At 45.1% G+C, this 23,601-nt stretch overlaps 1 long non-coding RNA gene across 1 annotated transcript in view; it reads left to right on the forward strand.

Moving 5' to 3' along the window:
• The window catches only part of LOC105238458, a 73,546-nt gene that overhangs the window by 20,850 nt on the left and 29,095 nt on the right, over positions 1-23,601 (forward strand). Inside the window, exon 3 of the long non-coding RNA XR_004627008.1 lies at positions 20,524-20,711. This is a non-coding gene — a long non-coding RNA (uncharacterized LOC105238458). The remainder of the gene's footprint in view (positions 1-20,523; positions 20,712-23,601) is intronic.

Raw genomic sequence — 23,601 nt, forward strand, 5'->3', positions numbered from 1 at the left:
CCCAAATAGACCGTGGTTTGTATCTTGGTCCCCCTCCTTGTTCAGGGGTGTTGGTTGGAGGCTCTGCTCATCATAGCTGCTCAGGGATGAGGTCCATCTCAACCTGTGCTTTGAGGATCAACCCAGCAGGGGAAAGGAAGGGTGCAGTGGCTCTGTGTGACAAATTATCCCAAAACTAAGTGACTTAAAACAACATGCATTCATTATGTCACTGTTTCTGTAGGTCTTAGCTGGGTTCTTTGGCTCAGTCTCTCCTAATGCTGCAGCCAAGGTGTCAGCTGGGCCTGCAGTCATCTCAAGGTTTAGCAGGGCCAGGATCCACTTCCAGGCTCACTCACATGACTGTTCACAGGATTTGTTTCCTTGAGGACTGTTGGACTGAGAGCTGGAGGCCACCTTAGTTTCTTACTAGGTGGCCTGTTCTATCAGGGCAAGAACATGAAAAGAGCCAGGGAGAGGGAGCATGCCAGCAAGACAGAAGCCACACTCCATTTTATTTTACTTTATTTTATTTATTATTTTTTATTTAATGGATTAACATATAGTATTAGTTTCAGGGGTAGAGTTTAGTGATTCATCAGGTGAATATAACACCTGGTGCTCATTACATCACATGCACTCCTTAATGCTCATCACCCAAGCCACAATTTTTTATTACCTAATCTTGGAAGTGGCATTCCATTATTTTTGTTATATTCTGTTCATTAGAAGCAAGTCATTAGGTCCAGCCCACACTCAAGGAGAGGGGACAACACAAGTGGGTAAATGCCGTAAATGACGGTCATTGGGAGCCATTTTATTATTATTTTATTTTTTATTTTAATGTTTTTTTATTATATCATGTTAGTCACCATACAGTACATCCCTGGTTTCCGATGTAAAGCTCGATGATTCATTAGTTGCATATAACACCCAGTGCAATACGTGCTCTCCTTAATACCCATCACCAGTCTATCCCATTCGCTCACACCCCTCCCCTCTGAGGCCCTCAGTTTGTTTCTCATAGTCCATAGTCTCTCATGCTTCATTCCCCCTTCTGATTACCCCCCTTTCTTTATCCCTTTCTTCTCCTACCGATCTTCCTAGTTCTTATGTTCCATAGATGAGAGAAATCATATGATAATTGTCTTTCTCTGCTTGACTTATTTCACTTAGCATTATCTCCTCCAGTGCCGTCCATGTTGCAGCAAATGTTGAGAATTCGTTCTTTCTGATAGCTGAGTAATATTCCATTGTATATATGGACCACAGCTTCTTAATCCAGTCATCTGTTGAAGGGCATCTCGGCTCCTTCCATGATTTGGCTATTGTGGACAATGCAGCTATGAACATTGGGGTGCATATGGCCCTTCTCTTTACTACGTCTGTATCTTTGGGGTAAACACCCAGTAGTGCAATGGCTGGGTCATAGGGTAGTTCAATTTTTAACTTTTTAAGGGACCTCCACACTGTTTTCCAGAGTGGCTGTACCAACTTGCATTCCCACCAACAATGTAGGAGGGATCCCCTTTCTCCACATCCTCTCCAACAATTGTTGTTTCTTGCCTTGTCTATCTTTGCCATTCTAACTGGCGTAAGGTGGTATCTCAGTGTGGTTTTGATTTGAATTTCCCTGATGGCTAATGATTTTGAACATTTTTTCATGTGTCTGTTAGCCATTTGTATGTCTTCATTGGAAAAGTGTCTGTTCATATCTTCTGCCCATTTTATGATTTGTTTATTTGTTTCTCGTGTATTGAGTTTGAGAAGTTCTTTGTAGATCTTGGATACCAGTCTTTTATCTGTAGTGTCATTTGCAAATATATTCTCTTAGTTTTTTTGACTGTTTCCCTGGCTGTGCAGAAGCTTTTTATCTTGATGAAGTCCCAAAAGTTCATTTTATCTTTTGTTTCTCTTGCCTTGGAGATGTGTCATGAAAAAGGTTGCTTTGGCCAATGTCGTAGAGGTTGCTGCTTATGTTCTCTTCTAGGATTTTGATGGATTCCTGTCTCACATCGAGGTCTTTCATCCATTTGCAGTTTATTTTTGTGTATGGTATGAGAGAGTGGTCAAGTTTCATTCTTTTGCATGTAGCTGTCCAATTTTGGGAGCCATTTTAGAACATGCCTACCACAAGCTCCTAACACTTCTGTCTTTCATCCCTGGCCATTAGGGGCACAACACATGACAACCCTTAAGTTAGCCATGTGCCTGGAAGGAGAACTGGCATATTTGTGAACAGCTCTGTGGAATAACAGAAACGATCCCATCATGTAGAGACTAGAACATTAATGAGAGGTTCTGCAGAGGGCTTTGATTAGGGACAGGTTAGAAAGTCAGACTGGGGTTCATGAGATAACTGACTTTTGGAAAACAGGTAGTCAAATATTTTTGAGTAGGAGACTAATTTAACCCATGATGCTTAAAATGATTGTTCACTGACTTTTTAAACTGATAAAAGTAGAAATACATACACAAAAGTAAAAATTAAAAGTCCAGAGGGATATATAAGAAAAAAGAAGGTTCTTTTCCATTCCTAGCTTCTAGCTACCCCTCCCTAGAGTCAGCCGTTTTTTAATATTCTCACCTCTGGTGGGAGTATTTAGGAATATATACACCACGTACGTACATATTCCTCCTCTTCTTTTAAATCAATTAGGCATGTATTATGCATGCATTGTTCTGAGTCTGCCTTTTTCACTTGACCGTGGAGATGATTTCATTGCACCTATAGGTCTATCTCATTGAAAGTTTTAGAGGGATTGAAATTGGTGGCCATGTGGAAGGGAGAAAAGAGAACGGAAGAAGCTAGATCAACTGAGAGGCTCTTCCAATAATTCTGATTATTTTTGTTCATTCATTTATCAAACGTTTATTTGAAGTCTTTGCTGGGCTCTGTGATATTAAGTCACATTATCCTTGAAATTATCCTTGCCTTCAAAGAGCTCAAGGGAGCCAAGTAAACAAATAAATCATAACGCAATATGCTAAAATGTTGTAACTGGAGCAAAGTGACAAGTGTCTGGACTGGGATGTCTCCATGAGATAAAAAACATGAGGTGGCTGGAATACTTTTTCTTTAGGAAAAAATGTCAACAGTTACAGTCTGATAAAAGGTAGCTGCAGGTCTTCCTGAAAGGGTAAACTGACACATTTTCCATTTATTTTATACCCTCTTATCCCCACCCCCCTGTCATACATACACTGACACGGTGTCTGATGTAGACTCGTGTTACCTGACGTGCAGAGGACAAGGCTCAGGAGAGGCTCATGATGGAATTGTTGGTTTCTCTTTATGTCTCTACCTCGGTCGATGGCATCTCCAACTCCCGCCTGGCTGTAGTACAAACAGTGAGCAAATTCTTGATTATGCAGCAAGATGAGCCTCTGATTCATTTTTGATGTTCAATGTTATGAGACAAGCTCCCCGGCCATCTGTTCTAAGGAGGAATGTGTTACGTATTTTGATTATTTTATTTTTATCTTAATCAAGTGGCAACTTTCCATCTTGATGCATCTTAACCTGAGCAGTTGTGGCTGGAAGGCAGTGGGCTTGAACAGACAGATGTGGGAGGGAGAGAAGGATGTGCCACCTGGTGTAACACTGGTGTCAGATGCGGGAGCAGAGTCTCCCCTGCACAGCCCTTTCACCTCCCTACTTAGTGAAGAAATTGCAAGCCCTCCAGTGGGCACCTAAATGCTCAGAGCATGAGCCCCCTGGGGCTCACTGCACAAATGGAGGCAGAGGACCAAAATGACCAGGGTGTGTTGCTTACAACCAGGGGGCTGCAGGGAAGCTGGGCTGGGGGCAAGAGGCTCAGGCAGCTTCCCGAATAGTTAAAGGCATCTGAGACGCAGAGGAGGTGGCTGCAATATCCTTGTCAGAAACAGCCCGACACCTTAGTCCATGTACTGACATTAAGAGATTTAGGTTTTCCCAGCCATTGGCATTTGATGGAAAAGTGCAATTATGTTCTAGGAGATGGCTGTAGGACATCACAGAATGAGTGAGATGGCGCAGAGAGGGATAATCTAGGTGTACTTGTCTTAGTTTGGGATTTCCCAAAAGATGAGCCTGAAACAGAGATTGGGGAGGAGGTTAGTTTGTCAGTGATCCAAGGAAAAGGGGTGAGGGAGACACAGGAGAAGAGAAAGCCAGTAGTGAGCTGGTAGCCGCAGTGGGCAGTTGGGCTCAATCCTGATGCAGACCTGCTGATTGAGGGATCCCCTTCAGGGTATTAATCCTTAACCTTCAGGCTGCGCTTAATAACGGGGATTTAGAGGAAAAAAGCCCTGAGGCAGACAAGTGGAGAGTCAAGGAAGGTGCATGAGTTTGTTCCCTGGACCATGTGTGGAAACCCTCTGTCCCTGCTCTCCCTGGTGGGCTGAAGGGAAGCGGTGTGGGGCGCAGACAGCATTGTGGAGAGGAAGGGGGTGGGGAAGGGAGGAAGAAATATGACTTAGTCCGGGCGCTTGGGTGGCTCAATCATTAAGTGTCTGCCTTCGGCTCAGGGCCTGATCCCAGGGTTCTGGGATCGAGCCCCACATCAGGCTCCCCCGCTGGGAGCCTGCTTCTTCCTCTCCCACTCCCCCTGTTTGCGTTCCCTCTCTCGCTGGCTGTCTCTCTCTCTGTCTGTCAAATAAATAAATAAATAAATCTTAAAAAAAAAAAAAAGAAATACTACTTAGTCATTGACAGTGACTGTCTGTGAATTTTGTTTGCATGGCAGGCACCAATCTTAGCCCCCAGCTCAGATAGGTAAGAAATCTCAAATTCTTTCTTCTTTCTATCTTTCTTTCTTTCTTTCTTTCTTTCTTTCTTTCTTTCTTTCTTTCTTTCTTTCTTCCTTCCTTCCTTCCTTCCTTCCTTCCTTCCTTCCTTCCTTCCTTCCTTTCTTCCAGATTTTATTTACTTGACAGAGAGAGACAGTGAAAGAGGGAACACAAGCAAGGGGAATGGGAGAGGAAGAAGCTGAGCAGGGAGCCTGATGTGGGGTTCGACCAGGACTCTGGGATCATGACCTCAGCCAAAGGCAGACGCTTAACAGCTGAGCCACCCAGGTGCCCCAGAAATCTCAAATTCTATACTTGTCCATAAATTAACCTAATCTTGTCTCTGCATTCTCATTATACTGTGCTGGTGGGAAATGTAACCTCATTCTGGAACTCTCCTCCCCGTGTGCCAACCTCCTTCCCAGCTCTGTGATTGGTTCCAAGTTTCACTGAGCCATTGGAAGCCTCCAGGCAGGAAGCTTTGTGGCTGTGCAGGCACCCCCTGAGACTAGATTTTGATGCTTACATCACGCATAGGGTTTTTATGATTGGTTTTTGTGTGTGTGTTTTTTGGTGGTTGTAACTTTTCTGGTTAACTAGTCAGGTGGAGCCAGCTGAGCATTTTCTTTTTCTCTTTTGCAAGCTGCTTTATTTTGCACACTTTGGAGGTTTCCTGTGAATCACTGTGCTCAGAGAATGCCTCTCTGTAAGAAGATATAATAGCTTTTGTGCAGTTATTGTCCTACTGTCTTTCCACCAGGGGCGTGGCCCCCTGTGACGTAAGAGCTCATCCCTGCAGCCTTTTCCATGTGACACATGACCTCTGGGTGTGAAGTACAGTGCAAGACTGGCACCTGGATGCTGGCAGTCTAGACACATTCACTGTTAGTTTCTTAATGAACTAGCCTATGGGTGTGTTTATTTTTTTAACTGCTCAGAAAAGAACTTTAAGAATTTAATTTAATTAAAAAGCTATCATTCAGTGAGTTTGAGTTGTTGTTGTTGTTTGATGTGTAATTCTATGAGTTTTAACACACATACAAATTTGTGGAACCACCACCAGCACAAATCAGGGTACAGAACTGTCATCACCCTAGAAAGCTCCCTCCTGCTGCCCCTTAGCAATCACATGCTCTCCCCACTCGTAACCCCTGACAACCACTGATCTGTTCTGCATTGCTATAGTTTTGTCTTTTTGAGAATAAGATCCTTGTATTTAAAACATTGAAATTCAGTTCCGTATTCAAAGTCCTTCTGGTCTTGTATTCGCACACATGTGTTTTCTTGTCTTCTGGTTGGCTGAAGCAAGGTGTAGACAACTCTTGCATAGTCATGTGTGTCAAGGTGGCTCGCCATGAAGAAGCCACCAGAAAGACACCCCTGAAGAGGGAGACCAACTTTGCCAGTCTGATCAACCTTGCAGGATTTCAGAGCAACCAACTCTACTGTCTTTCTCTTAATGCTTATTCTTCTTGGGAATATGTGGGATGACTTCTTTTTCTTAATAGCACCATTAAGTCTCAACAGCAAAAGTGTTCTCTTTTTGAATGTTGTAATCAGACATTGGTGCATCCATCTTCCAATTGTTCTCCCAGCAAAATGAGTCCCTGCTGATTGGGAGGAATCTTGGCTTTCACATTTTTTATTGTACCCATGGGTTCAACCTTGAGAATGATGGTCTTTCCTGTTACGGCTTTTCATGAAAATCTCATCTTGGCAGTGGTTCTACCTGAGACAGTGAATTGGAAAAGAAGAATCAGTTCTGATTAAGTTTTGCTTAACTTTGGCTTAAGCTGGGTTAAATCTGGGTTATGGAAGGAAAAAAGAATAAGGAGTCCAGTATCACAATTGGAGCTCTTATCTGAAGACTGAGGGGAGCACTGGTCATTGGTCACTATAACTGGACATCCTGACCTAGCCACTTGCATTGTTTAAGGAATTAATGGAAGTTGCTCTGAAGTAAAGCAGAGATTCTGAGAAAGCCTTCTTCTTACCTACTGCCCACAGATTCTGTGGTCTGGCCAGTGATCCCAGGGTGTGCTGGAGAAAAAGGGAATGGAGTCTCTAGGACAGCTGCAGGAATGAGATTTTTCTAGGGAAATAGAGGAAGAGGCACATGACCCATTTGTAGAACCCTCTTTGGTAATCTTATTCTCAGTTCCATGCAGCATAAAACAGCTGCTGAGCTGTTTCAGAACTCTGAAAAGATTTATACACACACATATCTGCTAAAGGTCTTGGATTCTTTTAAGGCAGAAAATCTCAGAAGATTTTCTATCTCTATTGGCCACATTTAAGCTTGGCTATGGCTCATAGAAAATCCAACACAACGGTGGCTTAAACTTAATTGAAGTTTATTTCTCCAATACATATAGGCTGTCCTAAACCAGTGTAGTGGGTCTATGATCATTAGGAACTCAGGATCTTCGTCTGTTGTCCCATCTTCAGCATGAAGCTTGCACCTAGTGGAAAGTACAAAATTGTTGTTCTCACTCCAGCCATTCCAGCCAGCAGAAAAAAGGAAGGAGGAGGAGTCAGAATCTTTCTCTTTAAGAACTCTGCCCAGAAATCCCACTTATCATTGTACTGACCATATCCTCTTACTTTTCTTTGGCCAGGACTTAGGCGATTGGCCACAGTTGGCAAGAGAGCTTGGGAAGTGTGGTCTTTATCTTACACAGCCATTTGCCCAGTCGAAGATCAGAGAATATGGAGATGTGGCAGTCTCTGCCATATCCTGCTAAGGCAACCTCAAAACTTCTAGGAGAGAAGAGTTATAAAAAGAAGATATCCAGATGGGAGTGTGAAGGGAAGGAACTTGACCCCTTGAGATTCACCTCACATTCAGAGCTGTCATACTTACTCACTCACCCCACCTGAGGGCACAGAACTTCCTCTTTGGAATTTAGACCTGGGATGCACCAGACCTCCTTTCTTTCTTTGTCCCTGGCCTGAAGGGGGTCTCTCAGCAATTTCAAAGATCTTTGAAATGCTCAGGTGTGAAAGAAGATAAAGAATGCTGGATGCTTAGAAATTTAGAACTTAGAGGTTTGGATCTTAAGGTAACTGCTTTCCATCCCCAAAAGGCATAAATATGCAGAGAATCTTGCCTGACTTTGTTCGTTTCAGTTGCTGTCAGGTCTGCACGTAGAGGAGAATAGCTTTGTTTTTCCTGGAACAAGGCACAAGACCATTTTCAAACTCCGCCATCCCCCTGTGCTCAACCATTTAGGTTTGGCTTTCTGCTGAGAGGGAGGGTTTGTCAGTGATCACTTCTGGTGACTAACAGGTAAGATTCTTCCTGTCTATGCAGGGAATGAATTCAGGCCCATAGGACTGGACTTTCACCACACTCTAAATAGTATATCTTTGAGATCTTCATATTAGCCCCTATGGATCTAGTTCATCCTTTTTAATAGTTGCATGAATATTCCATTATCTGGATAATGCCAATTTATTTAACCATATTCCTATCATTGAGTGCCTTAGGAATTGATGTTTTTACTGCAGAATTGCTTTTTTATTGATTGTTTTTTGATCAGGGGAACAGCCTGAGTTTAGCAGGGGCTTGATAGGAAAAGGAACTGTTGGGCTGGTGGATTAGGAAGACCAACTTCTCCCTTTTCACAATATTTTGAAGGATGGCCTCATTTGGCTTGATGCTTCAATAAATTATGGACAAGAATTGAAGTCTCCTAAAACTGCAGGAGGCTGAGAGCGGATCCTTGGAATCAGAGAAAAAAACAGAGTCATTGACTTAAAAACTGGGTCCATTGAAACAGCAGGTGGGCCAGCCCACAAACTTCTAAGTTCATACCTCAAAGCCAGACCTTGGCCTCTAACACTCAAGTAGGTTGGTGCAAAAAGCAGAGGTGGGTGATTGCGAAGACGAGACCGCTTCAGAAGTCCCCGATGCAGAGAGCAAGTGGCTGGTCAGGACCTCCACCGAACTGCCAAACCCAATGTGATTGATTGTTCTTAAACAGGAGGAGCTCCTGCATTCTGCAAAGTTAGGCACCCTTCCCTGTGTTTAGGGACCCCAGCCTCGCAAGTATGTTTGCCCCTCTTCCCCATTTACCCCCACAGCTCTCAGCCTTCTCCCGCCTACTGAGAGTTCAGCGGCCTTTCTATTCTTTTACTATCAAAATATGTTCTCAAAAAAGAAAAAAATACAAGAACCAAAAATCATTCATATTATAATTTAAATTGCTGATAACTGTTCTGAAGTGATACCAGGTAGGGAGGAACACTGGGAGGAATACACACACACATGTATTTTCCTTAAAATTTGTATTATATTTTCAACCACACAAAAGTAGAGAGAGAAGTATAAGGAACCCACACATATCCACCAGCTTCAGTAGTTTTCAGCAGTCTGTTACTTTTGTTTCCAGCTATTGTCTGTTTTCCCTTAGCATACTTTTTTGTTCTGCATGACTTCTGAATTATTTCAAATATTTTCATGTAACCCACAAGTATGGGAAGGGAAGGTATATTGAATGGGATGAAAACCCCACGGGAGGTTCAGTCGGGCCGTGGCTGCCTGGGTTGTGAAGGAGTAGGTGCACAGGCAGGATCGGGCAGGGAGGAGTTCCAGGCTGCCCAGGATGCCTGCAGCAACGCAGAGGAGGGAGCAGGAAGACATACCACGTACCTCCCTCTTGCTGTCCCTGCCTTCAGCCAAGGGAATGAAACTCTCACTCTAATATTTTAGGCATTTACAACTGGTGGGAGAGAACGTTCTGGAGGGAAGAGAACTTCTCACGCGCCAGTCACCCCCAGTGGGCAGTTGCCAATTTCTCTACCTTCTGCGCTGTATTGCTTTTCCAAATGTTGGATGTGGTTTGAACAGAGTGGGGGGTGAATGTCAGGCAGAACACCAGCCTGGCTGCCAGCGAGTGTCTGCGCTGCTAGGGAACAAAGCCAGGCAGGGCTTCAGGTGACAGCCTGCATGCTGCTGAGTGGGAGGAGGGAGCAATAGAACTTGCCATTTGGAGGGACTATGGGCTTCAGGCCTCCTGCAGGAGGACCAACAGCTGTCAGTGTTATCCTGGTTCCACTTTCTGCTCAGAATGAAGGTGTCATGGAGACAGGAGGAGATGCCAGTCATGCCCTTTGATTTGCTAGTTTTCTCCTGCAGCAGCAATTTTGTCTCCAAAACTCTTGGAGTTTTACTGGCAAGCCAGTACGTCCCAAGGACAGCTTTTTTGGCATGTGTGAGAAGCCCAGAGTAGCTCTGTGTGTGAGTGGTGTGTGTGATGTGGGTGGATAGGGAGCAGGGCAGGGTGGCTGAGGGTGTGTAGGGCTGAGCGAACCAACAGGCACCTTTAGAAACTGCTGCCATACACCTCCCTATGGGGGGAGGCTCTAGAAGTGTTTGCAGCGATAGTTGGTCAGCTACTTGGGGAGCAGGTGTTGTTGGGGTGAATTTCCTAGCTCTGGTTAGACCAGAGAACCTGGTGGTTGAGATTCACTGTTGAGCCCCACCTGATAGCAGGAGCCCAGAGAGGCCCAATCCTGTCCATGCTGCTCCCTCAGTAGGGGTGCACAGGCTGCAGAAATGGGTGCTGGGCTCAGATGCAGCTGCCACTTGCATGCCACCCACCGAACGGTAAGGGCTTTTAGGAGAGAATCTGGTGGTTCACAGTGAGGTCTGCAGTTGGCCTCATGGCCTTGTTCAAGTCTAGTGAGCTATTTTTAGTGTGAGGGATATCCTGAAGACTATTGACTTGAGCTAAGCAGAATCAACAAGCCCCCTGCTTCAGCATTTTCTAAAGCGTGTGCTGCTAAGCACTAGCTCAGTAGAATTATGGTGGATGGGGGATGCTCAGATGGGCTAGGGCCAAGAGTGGGTGGAAGATTTCCATGATGATGTAAGTTGGGAAATGGTGCGTGGACTGGGTCTGTTTGCTGCAGGACTTCTCAGGGCATTTGTTACACTATCATGCCTTGTGATTTTCTGAGACAGGGCAATAATATGCTGTGGATATTTTAATCTGGATTTTTTTCTCCACTTATTTGGCTCATATGAAAGCAGAAGTAATTTGACATTTATATTGTTATAAGCTCCTCCCAAAGGGTTTCGGAGACTTTAATTGACTTTATATTTCTATTAAAAAAAAAAAACACCTGACTTTGCATCTGTGTTACCTCCCTTGGGAGTCTGGATACATTCATACTCTTCCAGCAACTCTTCCCCATTTTATAGACAACGTCATTGAGGCTCAGAAAGGTTTAGTCATTGGCTCAAGGTCTCGGACCTTGACTTAGGTTTCTCTAGCTCTGAAGGCAGTGTTCTTTTCTTTCAGGTGAAGGAGGGGCAGGTTTTCCTTGTTTGGTGTCTGTCTCACCCACAAGAATTTAAATAGTTTCCCCGAGGGTGGGGACTTCTTTTGTTCACTCTTGAATCCCAGGGCCTCTCACACAGTAGGTGTTATGTAAATATTTATTGGAGGAATGAATCACTATCTTCTTACTTCTTATCTATGCAGTAAACAGGCATTAAATGTCTCTACTGGGTCTCCTGGAAGGTAATTCTGAGAACGCGTAGCTGAAGTACAACCTTGGTAAGGCCAGGTCAAATGGAGATGATGCTAAGTGAAATAAGTCAAGCAGAGAAAGACAATTATCATATGATTTCTCTCATCTATGGAACATAAGAACTAGGAAGATCGGTAGGGGAAGAAAGAGATAAAGAAAGGGGGGTTAATCAGAAGGGGGAATGAAGCATGAGAGACTATGGACTACGAGAAACAAACTGAGGGCTTCAGAGGGGAGGGGGGTGGGGGAATGGGATAGACTGGTGATGGGTAGTAAGGAGGGCACGTGTTGCATGGTGCACTGGGTGTTATACGCAACTAATGAATCATCGAACTTTACATCAAAAACCAGGGATGTGCGTATGGTGACTAACATAATATAATTAAAAAAACATTAAAAAAAAAACAAAAGAAGAAAGACCAAGGTTGTTTTGGGGGACACAGAAAAAGAAGTTAGCTTTGTGGGGGTGCTCAAATATTGTCTCTGAATCCTGATTTCTTCTAAGTTGAAAAGAAAGAAAGGAATATTAACCACATATGCCCAGGGAAATAACAAATAAAATAGTCCAGAAGGGTATGACATGAGAAGTAAGTGTCTCCCTGCACCTCCTTTGCTGATCCCATTCTTCACTGTACTTTTTTGGGGGGTGGTGATGGTGGTGATAGTTTTGTACATAACTCAAATAATGTGCTTACATTTCTATTTCTGCAGTCGTCAATTTGATGACTATTGACTCCCCACTATGATAAATGAGGCACGCGTCTTCCCCTAACTTCTTCCTGCCGATTTTGGTTATATTTTTATTCTTCTATTTATTTCCACTATGATTTGAAATAAGGTCCTTATTAAGCCTTCATTCCTTGATTCATTAACTCAGTATCTCTTGTGTCTCTACCATGTAACATGAGGAAATTAGTTCCCCATTTCCTCCTTCTTCCTCCTCCTCCCAGTAGTGGTCAGTACTAACTGTACTGTACTTTGTCAAAATTTAGAGCATTTATAATTGACAGAGTAACCATAATTAATCCTTTGATGCTTTGTTTACATATCAGGGGATGTTGACCAATGAAAATCATTATATAAAACTTTAATAATACTGTGATTTTGCAAATATTATTCATTGTAGAACCAGTGGAGTGTTTGGATCTAGAGAGGAGATGTAATCCTGTTTCACTAAATTTTGGCTGCTCAGAGAGAGGTTGTTGCAAGCAACAAGGTCAAATGGATTCCTTCTGTACTCCATCAGTTCTCCAAAATAATAACCCATTTTTAAATTTATTTCATATCTGGAACATGGCTCTCATCCTGGAATTTCTAATTGCATGTGTTTCTCTTCTTGTTGGCTGAGGTAACAACATAGCATCTTCACCATACTATTAAGAACGTCCAAATTCTTTTTTTTTTTTTTTTTTTTTTAAAGTTTTTTTTTTTTTTTTNCGACAGAGATAGAGACAGCCAGCGAGAGAGAGAACACAAGCAGGGGAGTGGGAGAGGAAGAAGCAGGCTCATAGCAGAAGAGCCTGATGTGGGGCTCGATCCCATAACGCCGGGATCACGCCCTGAGCCGAAGGCAGACGCTTAACCGCTGTGCCACCCAGGCGCCCCAAGAACGTCCAAATTCTTAATCATTCTATTTGTAGAATGGCCAGTTTTAGAACAGACTTTTTTCTGTGTCTTCCTGAGCACTCCTGACTTAGTTCTACTCTTTGTTGGATCTCATGCAGTCTTGGGTTTGTGAGACTGAATATACAAATAGACAATGGACAGGTGATTCCAAAAAAATAGAACTCTGATCCATGATCTGTAGCAATCAGTGTAAGACGCCAACCCATTCTCTACAGTAACCAGCCCAGGGAGCCAGGCTGCTGTATCTAAGTCAGACTTGTAGGAAGTCAGACCACTATCTCCAGCAACCAGCCCAGAAAGCCGAATGATAACCTCTGTAATAATGGGCCCCAAATGGGCAGGATGTGATGGATGGCTGACACTTTTCCTAATGTTTGCCCTTTTTCTAATGTAAAATCTACCAGGAAAAGCCAAATGTGCTCCCCTAACCAGTCACACGGGATGCCCCACGTCTAGTTAGCCTGCTCACATCTTCTCCACGCCAGCAGCCTGCAAGCAGGGTACACCTGAAGCCTTCCCTTTGTCCACGATAGAGCTTTCCCACTCCTCTGCCTGCCTTTGACTCTCCACCAGAATGCAAGCGATGGTGGCTGACTCCCTTGTGAGCTCTGCATAAATAACCTTTGCCTGTTCCCATTTGGTTGGTCTTTATTTCCACAGATTCCCTTTTTTGTTTGTTTGCTTTTCTGGAGTATATCCCGAGGTAATTTTTTTCAAGTAAAATGTCTGGCTCTTTGCAGGTCTGAAAATATCTTTATTTTGTCCTTTCACTTGGCTGGCTTCTGAGTTCAAAATAACTTTACTCGAAATTTTGGAGGCGTTACCCCACTGTCTTCTATTATCCAGACTTCTTGTTGGGAGGATTATTAATCCTTTGAGCTAAACTCTTTCCCAAACGGTTTCAGAAATTTCTCTTAATCCATGTTCTGAAAACGGATGAGGATAAATCTAGGAATTGGTCTTTTTATAATCACCTTGGTTAGTACTTGGTGGGCTTTTCAGCCATAGAGACCTTAGAAATATTTATTCCTTCTTTCCTCCCTTCCTTGTTTTTTTTTTTTTCCTTTTTGTTCTCTCTCTGGACTTCCAGGAGATGGATATTGGCTGCTATTATTAATCTTGTACATCTCTCAATTTTTCTCTCCTGTTGTATCTCTCTCTTTGTCTTTTTGCTTTCCATGTTGGCGTATTTGCTTGCATTTCTGCTTTGACAATTTTATTTTTGTAGCACCCAATCTTTATGGGTGCAGTTTCTTCTCAAAGTCTCTTTGGAGTTACTGAATTGAATTTTTTGAGTTCGTGGTATTTCCTCTGTTCTGTTTCTCCAGTGGCCTGTTTGCTCCTTCAAGTTTGTTTGTTCCTTTGTGTTCTCCTTAAGGGTCTTCTGGTCCTTGACTGTCCCTGCACATTTATGAGGACAGAACCAGGCTGTTTATGGTAGCTGTATGTGGATTTCCTGGCCATTACCCTTCTGCTGAAGGAGAGGGCTACAGGTGGTGGGTGGGCCATCTGTACTGGCATGCTGCATTTTAGGGTGTCTGAGTGGGGATCAGTCAGCAAAATTGGGATGGCCCTATTTTGGAATGCCAGTTCCACTGTGATATCCTACCCATTTCTAGAAAGAACTCCCAATTTCTTTTGACTGTTCAGTTTCAGACTGGGGGCGAAGTACTGGGACGACCGATCCCTGAGGACCTTACTTTAGCCAGGGACTCCTTGGCATTTCCTCTCCCACTGCTGATTATTGGGTGGGGGATGGTGAGGAGGGGTCCCTGCCTTGAAGAATGGCTCTTGTCTCCCTGTAGCCCTCTGTCACTGTTGTTTGCAACCAGTGGGATTTAATTCACCTTGTGACTTCTTTGGTCCTTTCCTACCCTGTCTTCTGGTCTGAGTACTTTTATGAATTGATTGCCTTTTGTACTTTTATAAATTGTCATTTTGGTTGGATCTTGGAGCGGTTTGCTTTTTTGACCACCTTTTAATGGACTCAAGTGCCTTTTTGTTAGGCTTAGGACTGAGGTAGTTGCAACAAAGATTCTGTGGCCAAAGAATCAATTCAATTTTACAGGTTACTGCCATCACCCCAAAGCACCCTCCAAGCCACAGAGAGATGGAGGACCCAAGGTAAAGAGGCATTGACAAACAGGGGTGGGAGTCCTTTTGCTCTTTACCGTTTAGCAGGGATAAACAGCAGCCCCTGTGGGAGCACACCTGTGGCCCCGGGGAGATTTCCTGGGCTCTGTCACATCCTCACTGCTATAAGAATGGTCAAATAATATTGTGCAGAACTGGCAGAATTCGTTTGAAAGGGCATCCAGAATCTATTTCACTCTCTCCTTAGATTCTTCCCGGAAGAATCAGAATTATGGTAGAAGTCAGAGTTATGGTAGCCTAGCTTTGGAGTAACAAGATATATATGCTTCCCAGGACAATTCAAAAATGCACTCATAAACAATTTTGCAGAGAATGGGAAAAAAGAACTCTGTGAAAAAGCTGGCTCTTATGTTGTGCACAAATTTTGAGGAGAGAGTAGAAGTCATTGCCTAGTGCCTAGAGAGTGGCTACCTGGCACCGGCCCAGGACAGTCCCCAGATATCTGCCCTGAAAGCTAGGGCACAGTAATCCTAAGATGTCACATCACATCAGCAGCTTGTTCCAGCAGAAGCCAGTGGTCCTCTCACTGTGACAGAGCATTGGTTCTGCCTGCATACCACATCTGGTCTTAGAGTGAGATTAAGTACATGCCCAGGATCCCACAGCCAGCAAGAGGCAGGGCTGGGATTTGAACTCGGGACTCTCTGACTTCACAGCCTGTTCTTTCTTCCACAACATTGCCTGTATCGTTTCTTTAAAAAGTTTGCATCAAAGGGCAAGAATGACACGTGGCCCCGCCGTGCACACTGGTGGCAGTGCACACTGTAAAGTGCAGTTGTGATTCAGGAAGGGAGTGATGGGAGGGCAGGGATGAGTCTGTTTTGTCCGAACTCCATCCCAGCCTCGGGGAGGCCCAGGATCCAGCCTAGCACTGATGCTCAGCTGGTATTTGTTGTTGAAAGAGTGAGCTAGAACAGCCAGAAGAATTTTGTGGGGAAGGCAGGAAGCATTAGGTGTGGGAGGGTGAGGACAGCAGAAAGTACTGTCTGGGTCACGAGAGACAGGATAGAGCATATCATGGAGGTGGGGGGAGAGGAATGAGTGTTGAAAACAGGGGCAGGTCAACTTGAGGAAACAGCAGAGGCCATGTTATGGCAAGCCCTAAACATCAGAAAGTGAGACTGGGGAGAAAAGAATGAAAGACCCGGTTAATGTGGGAGTGGTTTTGTCTTTAAATAATGAGCTGTGATGGAGATACTTTGATTTCTGATTCTCAGAAATAAAATCATCTAATTTAATGAATTAATAATAGTAGTTATTTTATGGAGTCCTCAGCATGAGCCGTAGATTTTGCTGAGAGCTTTACATACATCAGCTGGGCTAATCTTCAAGTTTGTGCGGTAGACATCATTATCCCGTTTTTTAGAGAGGACGGAACAGAGGATCCGAGAAACTCAGAGAGGTTTAGAAACTTGGCCCAGATCACACAGCTGGCCAGGGCAGGGCAGGGGCTTGAAGCAAGGCATGTCTGCCCCTGAGGTTCTCTCAATGGCCAGGTTTTACCTCCTCCCAGAACAGGAGCAGATGGCTCAGGCTGGGACAATGGGAGTCCCTGGGTGCTTTGGAGGCGGGCCTGGCTGCTGTGTCATCCAGAGGCAGAACTGAGGAGGCTTGTTGGAGAGCAGGCTGGCTTTGCTAAGGGCCGGGCTGGCACAGTCTGACGGCTGCTCTGCTATTGCGGGACACCGAGCCAGTGCCCTCAAGGTCAGTCTCAGCCACGTTTCTCTGTGCTTCTATTGCTCAAAGACTTGAAAACAACCTTGAAGGAATAAATAAATGAGGGAACAAAGTACATGCTGTCCCCCAGTAAGCTTGGCTGGGAGTCTCTCCTCCACATTCCTCACGTACAGAATGTAGTTTGAGGGAGCAGATTAACATTTCAAACTGGTTCGTGCAATTAGACCGGAACACCTGGTTTTGCAATAACTCTCATTTTCTGTGTGTGCTGAGGGGGTTCTTGAAATTCCCATGCTTGGTGGATTACCCTAATGACTGGTCACCAGCTGTTATGTTGGCATGTTGTACGACAATTGATTGCAGCTCCCCACCGGCATTTGGCAGCAGCCCCAGCAGAAGCAGGTAGCAGGCTAGTGCTGACACCTTCTCTTCCTCATGTCACATGGGGCATAGGCTCCTCTTCAGTGATAAGTGGCTCAGGCTTAAGAGAAGAGTGTCAGGCTGGCAAGCACCCCCCTTGTCTCAGCATCTGGGCTGATTAATCAAAGCCAAATGTGTGGGCAGGGGGCAGTGTGAGGGAAGGAGGCTAGAAGATGAAGCCTCCTTGAATCTGTTCGCTGCTTGGTGCCGCCCGGGGGCACATATGATCATTTTGGGGTTTTATACCAACTTTATTGGCTGATAGCGTGAGTTTTAGAATCTCTTTTCGCAATGACAACAAACCCTGTGATATAATGTTGCCTAAGAAATAGGCATTTGGTCATTCAAATAAGTTTCCTTTTCATCCACAGTTCCTGGAAACGCTTCAGGGACGTAAAAGTGAAAGAGGTGTCGTATTATACATAAACGTGACTTTTGGGGTCCCACCCAAGGGCAAGGAAGACCAACCATGTGATTAAAGGGTTGGAACTTTCAGTCCCGCCCCTGACCTCTGGGGAGGGGGGAAAGGGGCTAGAGGTTGAATCAGCCAATGGCCAATGACTTAGTCACCCCTGACTTTGTAATGAAGCCTCTGTAAAAGGATGAAGAGGACAGCTTTTCAGTCTTTTTTGTTAAACTTCCATTCTTAGGGAACCAGAGTGCTCCCAGGTACCACTGAAATAGTCCCCAAGCTCTATGAGGACAGAGGATCCTTTGTTCAGGACCTTGCCCAATGTGTCTCTTCATCTGGCTGTTGATTTATATTCTTTATCATACCTTTTTAATATACTGGTAAACATAAGTGTTTCCCTGAGTTCTGTGAGCCACTCTGGCACTTAAAAGAACTTAAGGAGGATACGTCTGTACTGGTGGGTCAGAAGCAAAGGTAACAGCCTGGGGCTTGCAACTGATGGCTTAAGTAGGGAGTGGGGATGGGGCAGTCTTGTTGCACTGAGCCCTTAACCTGTGGCATCTGACGCTATCCCTGAGTAGTTAGTGTCAGAATTGGATTGAAATCTTGGACACCTTGCTGGTTGGTTGGTGGTGTGTGTGTGGGAACCACCCCTACTGCGTTGGAATTGGGTCCAGAAAATCAAAAAGAAACCCAGCCCCCCAAAACAAAGACAAAAATCTGGAATCCAGATAGAAAGATATAATGGACATTTATCATTTTTCCCGACTTGCCTAACATCAGGCTCTCTTCCCCACTGTGTGTAATATTGGTAGGATGCAGAGCCCTGCCTTTCTCCTCAGAAAACAACAGAGGCAGATTTTTCTTCTCTTCAGCCCTAACTACTGTAGGGGAAGATAAAATGTTTTCTATGCTTCTAGGTTCTTTGGCTGGTCTAATAATTAAACTGGCATAAGACAGATTAATAGGAGAAAAACAAATTTAATTTTGTATGTACAGAAACCCCATAAAAATATGAGACCCAATGGTGGTGGAGGCTTATGTGCCAGCCTGAACTAGGGAATGGGATAAGGGGCCTGAAGCTTCAAAGGGAAGGAGGGCAATTCACAGGACAATAGAATAGCAGGTGCTTGGTAATTAGATGTTTGCCGGGACAACCAGATAGGCCTTTCAGATGAGTTATCTCTGGTTGTCCTGAGAGCTAGGCCCCCTATCCAAATTTTTTTAGGTAGTTAAGGGAGAGGTAAAAGTTTTTCTTGAGGCTGCTGGGTCTTGATTGCCTTCAGCTCAAAATAATCCACATGCCAAAGGGCCATATTCTACTCCTCTTCACAGAACACAAGTGTGCAACTAGAGCCAATCAGACACTCCCAAGCAGGACTTCGAGTCTGGTGCCAAGGCCTTAAAGATGACAGTGAAAAGGTTCAGGAAGGGAAGATCAGAATCCATCCATCCATCCATGGCCATAATAGTACCCAACATCAGTGGCGTCTTGGAAGAGCAGTGGGGTCCTGACAAAGATTTTAGTAAAATATATATGTATCATCTCCTCTTAATTGCTTGGTTCTTGGACATTTGAGAAGACTGGAGATCAATTTTAGAAGACCACTGTTGAATCTGAGAGTTCCTTAGAGTCCTCCCATGGCCAGTGGCAGTCACTGTTGCTTGGACTTCTCAACTAAAAAACAAACCCAGACTTAGTAAGTTAAGAGGAGACTTCACTTGAAAGGATTATTCCAAGGTGTGGGAGAGGAGAGCCTATTGCCAACAAGGAAAAACTCTGACCATAATATCTGCAGGTGTCTGAAGAGTTAGGGGAAGAGATCTTTCTTTCATAGAGAGGACTAAACAATGCCAGAAAGAAGCAGGAATGAGGAAGTGGAAGGAAGTGATCAGGGCAGTAGATCAGACAGTGGTTTATCCTGAGGCCAGCCTGGCCCAGGCTGTGGGTGGGCCACAGCTTTGGAGGCACCTGGAGGAACAAGAGAAACGTAACTACTTGCTTAACAAGCAATTTTATTTCGGTTGTCTCCAGTGAACTACTGGCGACAAAACAGATCAGCTAATCATTTATGAGGCAAGGAATGGGAACTTGGAAGGTCTGTGCCTGGCTTTGTCCTAGATAAACCAGGCTGGTTTCAGTGAGTCTTCTCTGCGTGGTAAGGGAAAGAGAGGATTCTTTGTAGTAAGCCATTTCCTGGAACACAAAAGGGTGGAGGGACTTTTTAACTGCTGTTTCCAGGAGCACAGGGCTCAGGTACAAGTCAAGGCTGTCACCACAGTCCTGGCTAATAAGAGGGGGAATGTGTTTATAGGCCTCTGCTACTGCCAGGTGTTCTTACCTACGTTATCTCAGTTACAGCCCACAAGGTAGGTTATTAATATCATCACCATGTTACAGCGAGGTGCAGTGCAGAGCAGAGACAGACGCTTTCAAGGCATTTTACCAAGAAATGGAGCTGGAGCTGAGGCTTGAACTCTGGTTTCTTATGTCACAGTGGGTACCTGCTCCTTTGCACGATGCTGCGTCTCTATGTGGGCTCAATGACTTCCCCACACAATCCTGGTTTGTGTTTAAGACACGAGCACAATTGTTTGACACATAAATGATCCATATGTATTTGTGGACCTTTTCATGATAATTATGTTACATTGATATCTAACAGAATATGAAGATGAGGATCAATTACAATCTCAATTTTCTAGCCTGAAATGTTCCTCTGTAATTTCCAGGCAGTCATCAGCACTTCCCCTGGCTTACAGGCTTGTCTTTGAATGCAAAAGGACTGCATTAGCACAGCCATCAAACCCTGTCCGCCTCCAGCATTGCTATCTATGCGGCTGCAATCCTTCTTTACCAAAATAACACTTCTTCTTCAAGAGGAAAAAAGAGATGAAAATCTGACATCTTTTTCTTTGTTGGTTTTCACATTCCCTACCAGATAACCCCCCAAAACAACAACAACAACAACAACAACAACAACAACAACAACAAGTGGAATAGAAGTATCTTACACATCAGGATGGAATCCAGCACAGGCTTTGTTTTGTTTTGGTTCTGAGAAGGTCATAGCCCTCAGAAGGCTCTGGTCACACAGCACAGCAATATTCAAGGGGAGTCTTCCTGCAGGTAGGTGGGATGGACAGCTTTAAGCTTCTTGAACCTAGGATGCTACAGATGTGTGTTGAAAGGGCCCCAGAGTTCCATCCCTTGCAGGTGGTGCTGGTCCTTCAGCCTCAGAGCTAGGAGCTAGTGCCTGCCTGCTGCTTTCTTCATCCTACTCTGCGCCCCCTTGGCTGCCCAGGGCTGATAGCTGACCACTCCTCCTGTTTGCACAGGCCTGCTCTTTTCCAGCCTCCTTAGGGGTTCCGCAACCCCAACATCTTGGGCCCGTATTGGGACCTTGGAGTCCAAATCCAGAGCCTCTCAGGGTGATGGCCTGCTGTGGTCATGGCTGTAGCTCAGGTTCTAGAGGCAGACTGTCATGGGTTTTGTTCTGGCTCTTAATGGAATCTTGCAGAGCAGCTTGGACAAAGTGTTACAACCCTCTGTGCCTCAGTGTCCTCGTCTGTTAAGAGGAGGTGATAACATCCATCTCATTGGGTTGTTGTAAGGGTTAAAAGAGATAATGTAACTGACTAGGTAGCCTCAAAGAAGCGCTCAGTGAATGTTGGTTAATGGTGATGATGATGATAAACCAAATATATTAATGTGTGATCATGGGAAGGGAGAAGAGATCCTCCAGACCCTTCTCCCCTTTCTTGCAGGAAGCAGATGGTCACTTTCAAAGCTCATTTCTGGAGCTTTGTTGTCTAACCCACTGCTCTCCATTAATGCCTTGTCCTTGGGTGGACATGGGGTCTCATAATGGTCACTCAGCTCTTAGTCTCCCTCAGTGCTCAGTTTGGCCTGCAGTGTCCCTGCTGACCTCCTGGACCTGCTCTTGGCCAGGAAACACTCAACTTATAGTTTGGCTAAACTCTCCTTTGCATGGGGTCTTGCTGCCTTATCTTAGGGGACAGTAAGGCACAGGGGAATATGCACAACTTCAGCACAAAACCTAGGTGGATTCGAACCCCCTCTGCTACTTCCTGTCTATATGGCTCTAGGCACAGATTCGGCAGGATGCTTAACCTCTCCAGGCCTCCGTTTTCCTTTCAGGGAAACATGAACAACAGTGGCAATTTACCCAACAGAGTTATGGTGAGGATTAATCAAACAAGATAAGAGGTATACAGTGCCTGGCATATGGTAAGAGCCCAGTCAGTGAAGATATTTTTGAAAAGATTATACTAAAAAGTCATTTAAGTTTTCTTGTTCCCCTGTGTGCAAAGAATAGTTGAGAGTGGTGTATAGGATATAAGGTAGAAATGGGGGAAAGCCCCGAAGCAAGCTGTTACTAAGGCTCACAGTGGGCCATGGAAGAAGAGGGCTGTGGGGATGGGTTTTGGGGTCGGGCTGGGGGGTCTCCAGTCCCACCGTGTGCTCCTGGGGCTGATCCTGAGGCAGCTGCCGTCTTGATGTGGGGATTTGGTTGTGTGCATTTACACTCTGACAGGGCTCACTTTCCAAGAACCCTGCCCTTCAGCCTTCCGCTCTGCCTTCCACCTGATCCCCGCTCAGACCTTTCCAAAGGGCTCAGAGTCATTCATGCAACAGCACATTTTAATTCCAGCTTGGAAGTGAGTGGAGGGCCTTGGGCTCCTGACGCCTGCCACTTTCAGGGAGGCAGTTAGAGGCCTGCAGGGAGCAAGTTTGGACGCTGGCTTATTACTTTCCTGTTTCAGTCAGGCAGCCAGTTACATTTATTAAGTGTCTGTAGTGTGGAAAGAGTGCGCCAGATGCTGTAGGGAGGGGCTGGGGAATCGAAAACGTGCCCAGTCTCCTCTGTAGAAGAGCTTACAGACCATCAGGAAGTTAGGGCACACCCCAAAAAAGCATAACTGAATTTACGTTCCTGAGTCTGCTTTTATGAGCTCCGTCTCTACAGGGAAGGGGAAGCTGAGCCAAGGCTGAGGCTGCTGGTGCCGTTTGGAGTCAGATGAGGTTTATCAGGGAAGCCTTTCCAGGGAAAATTAGATTGAGCCGGGTTTGGAACCACCCAGGAACACAGAATGCTGGAGAGGAGGAGCCCAGGGCCGCATAGGTCGGACAGTGGCATTTGCAAAGGTTTGGAAGTAGAACCAGTAGGACAGATGCTAAGCCCATTGATGTGGCAGGCAATATACGGGTGATGTCTGTGAAATCATCTTAGGATGACTGTGGGCAGGGGTAGGCAGCTGTGAGACCATGGAATGTTCGTGTACGTCTGGGGGAGGCAAACCTTCATGGGGGCTTGAGATCAAGTATCCTCTGCTCACTGTAAGTTCGTGATGTGTGGCACGCGTGTGTGTGTGTGTGTGTGTGGTTGGTGAATTACTTAGGACTCTGCAAGTGACAGAAACCAAAGTGAGGTACCTCAGAACAAAATCTTGTAGGGCTAAGAGACCACTGAAGCTGTCTGCACAGTCAGCCTGGTTTTTACTCAGATTACATATTTCTTTGGGGGTGGATTAGGAACAGTGAAGGGAATAATGGTAGAGGGAAAGCTACCAGTCCCTCCCTGGGTTGGGCTGCTGTCCTGGCCTTTGCCCACGGTTCCGTGGGGAGGTGAGGGGCAGACCGCTAAGGAGACCTGGGTTCAAGTCCTGAGTAACAGTTGTGACCTCAGGCACATGTCCCTCCCGCCTGATCCTTTGTTTCCTTGTCTGCCCCATGAAGGATGGGTTGACTAATTCCTTCCAGCTCTGATGTGCGTCCCTCCTGACCGTGTATGAGATGATGAAGGCCTGGTGTGGGGTGAGGACAGTGGGAATGAGGGCTATGGGAAAAACATCACAGGAACAACTGGCAGGAGTTGATGCAGGACTGACTATGGAGAGTGAAGCAACAGGAGGGTTCAGAAGGATCCAGAAGCTGGAGGATGGTGGTGTTCCTCCTGTAAGAACACCAGGAAAGGAGGCCCATCTGCAGAGAGAAA

This window comes from Ailuropoda melanoleuca, chromosome 8 (genome assembly GCF_002007445.2).
Source record: "Ailuropoda melanoleuca isolate Jingjing chromosome 8, ASM200744v2, whole genome shotgun sequence".
Lineage (NCBI taxonomy): Eukaryota > Metazoa > Chordata > Mammalia > Carnivora > Ursidae > Ailuropoda > Ailuropoda melanoleuca.